Here is a 3,280-nt window from a genome sequence, read left to right as displayed (position 1 = left end):
TATATATATATAGGTATAAGTTAGAGGTGTTTAAAACCTCTAAAGGATGGTTAAATCCAAAGGCGCTCCTGGTGATTACCTGCGTAATCCTTAGTAAAAAGGTATACGGTAGCAGGTAATTCAGCGGGTAAACCGTAGTTTAAATTATATGCAAGAAGAAAATGGAGGAAAAATAACAGGAAGAAGTTGGTCGTTTGCGCTAGTAAGCCATTAATTTAATTAATTGATAAAGAAAAGTGGAAGTAATAATACATTTACGATCGTTTCTGTTTACCAGTTGTAGTGGTAGACATCATCAGAATGCATAGTCATATGTAGAGGTAAGAAGAGCAAAAGTCAGGAATACATTGGTAACGAGAATAAAGACAAAGAATGGTGAGTCTTATACACACACACACACACACACACACATGTATGTATGTGTGCGTGTTTGTTCCCCACCATCGCTTGACAACCGATGCTGGTGTGTTTACGTCACCGTAACTTAGCGGTTCGGCAAAAGAGGCCGATAAAATAAGTACTAAGCTTACGAAGAATAAGTCCTGGGGTCGATTTGCTCGACCAAAGGCGGTGCTCCAGCATGGCCGCAAGTAAAAAGGAAAAGAAAATGTCGCTTTGTGCAGGTTGCTTAACCTATACAAAGAATTTGCCTTAAGTGGCGTAAGTTAGTGCATGACCTACCCCACTATCGCCACCCTTAATGAGCTAGTGCACAGTATGCTATGTGCAGACAAGAGACATTCTAGGTCAAGCATGGGCATCCTTTTTCGAGAAGCAGGTCGCATGAGACAAGGCCTTTCCTCAGACAGGCTGTACTATAATAAAAATACAAGGTAATTTTTTCATAAAGTCCCGCGGGCCACAGTTTGCCCACAACTGTGCTAGAGAGGGTAGAAATGCAAAACCCAAGCAGCTCGATGACGATTATTCCCCCACCACCTACCGTTACAGTTCAATTTGAGTAGATGAGTATTAAAAAAAAAATACTGGCCCTCCATCAGTTACAAGAAGTTTTCCAGCTGGCCTGATCAACAGAAAAGCATACTCGTTAAATTAACGTGCAAATGGTTGAGCCCTCCACAGACACGTGTACTCTTAACGTAGTTCTTAAGGAGATTTAGCGTGACACGAAGTGTGACAAGACTGGCCCTTTAAAATATAAGCACTACTCATTTTTGCCAGCTGGGTGGACTGGAGTAACGTAAAATAAAGTGTCTTGCTCAAGGACACAACATGCCAACGGGAATTGAACTCGCAACCTTTATGATCGTGAGCCGAATACCCCTAACCTCTAAGTCATACGCCTTTATAGATGAGTATGTTTCTCAAAATGCGTGGGTTAGAGACAATAAGTGTGTAAGACTGAGTGTATTATTACAATACAAAAATATCCAGAAAAGCATCTCTTAGAAAGTACTGTCCTTTTGTTCTAACAGCTGCCGACCTGTTGGGTAAAACCTCATCGACGGCAACAGAAGGAAATTTTGATGTGTCACTGGCGTTATTTCTGAGATTTTGTGTTTACGATATAGTAATGTGGTATTGCAGAAGAAACTTCGACACGGGGGAAATCCACACACACGCGCGAAATCCACACACATCTATTTATACATACACATACGCACACACACGCACGCATAAACACATACATAAACATATCTGCACACTCGCACACACACACGCACACACACACACACACACACACACACACACACACACACACACACACACACACACACACACACACACACACACACACACACACGTTGCAAGTTTGTAAGATCCTTTGTGCTTCGCAGCACACGTATACTGTGAATCATTGCATGGTATTTTTCACGGAAAATCACAAGTACCAGCACTAGTAGCTCCACCACCACTTTGATAGATACACCATCATCACTACCACCACTACCGTCACCAGCAGCACCAGCACACCACCATCACTGTCACCGTCACTGCCGCCATTATATAATCACGTCGCCACTTTTACCCTGTCAGCTAAGCCACTACCACCAACACCACCACAGTATGAAACAGATTCCAGGAAATTCCAGTGGGTAAATACTAGGAAATGAACAGTTACAAATGATTTACACTGGCTGGGGCAGTATTGTATATGTGTGTGTGTGTATAGGTATCTGTCTTGTGTCTGCGCGTGCACGTGAGTATGTTACTCAAAATGCGTGGGTTAGAGGCAATAAGTGTGTAAGACTTGAGTGTATGCTAATAGCGGCAGACACGAGGAACAGAAAAAGTGAGAAGAGAGTGGAAGATAGAGTGTGTGAGATATAGAGGAAGTAAGAGGGAGAGAACGAGAGAGCGAGGGATAAGAAATATTTCAACATTTCCGGTTTACTTATGTATCATCTAATACACGAACACGCACACATCCATACATACCTACACACACACATGCATACATACACAAGCACACACTCACACACACACATAAACGCACACACAGATACACACACTCATACATACCTACACACTGCGTTGAACTGTACTAATAATAGATAAACGTTACAATAGACTAGCTTATCAAATAGTTTACATGAATGAACGTTGTGAATATTTCCCCTGAAGGTCGACTGTATTTACAACATTACAACACATCACGTGTTTACAATATTTCACATTTTATTTTTAAAGTCTGGTACTTATTCTGTTGGTTTGTTTTGCCAAACCGCTAAGGAATCTTTTCCATTTGAACGGCAGATCGAGAAATTAATTTTTTGTAACTAAACATTTTCAAACTTCGGACACTGGTAGAATGTGTCATATAAAACATCTAACGTTTGTCATTGTTATTTATGACATCGTTCGTGCGTGTGTACTGGCTTTAGCTTTAGGGTTTTAGAGTTTTAGGCTTAGGGTTTTAGAGTTAGGGTTAGGGTTAGTGTTGAGGTTTTAGGGTTAGAGTTACGAAAAAAATTAATTTCTCGATCTGCCGTTCAAAGGGAAAATATCCCCGCTAAGTTACAGGGCATAAACAAAATAGCATTTGTCAAGTGGTGCATCCCACCTCATCCTCACACAAACACACACGCGTGCATATATACGGTATACATACATACATACATACATACATACATACATACATACATACATATTGCTTCCCAACGGCATGGTTCCGGGTTCAGTCCCACTGCGCGGCACCTTGGGCAAGTGTCGTCTACTATAGCCTCGGGCCGACCAAAGCTTTATGAGTGGATTTGGTAGTTGGTAGACGGAAACTGATAGAAACCCGTCGTATATATATATATATATATATATATAT

Source organism: Octopus bimaculoides, chromosome 5, assembly GCF_001194135.2.
Source record: "Octopus bimaculoides isolate UCB-OBI-ISO-001 chromosome 5, ASM119413v2, whole genome shotgun sequence".
NCBI lineage: Eukaryota > Metazoa > Mollusca > Cephalopoda > Octopoda > Octopodidae > Octopus > Octopus bimaculoides.
The sequence above is the reverse complement of the archived record's forward strand: the minus strand, read 5'-3'. Positions refer to the sequence as shown.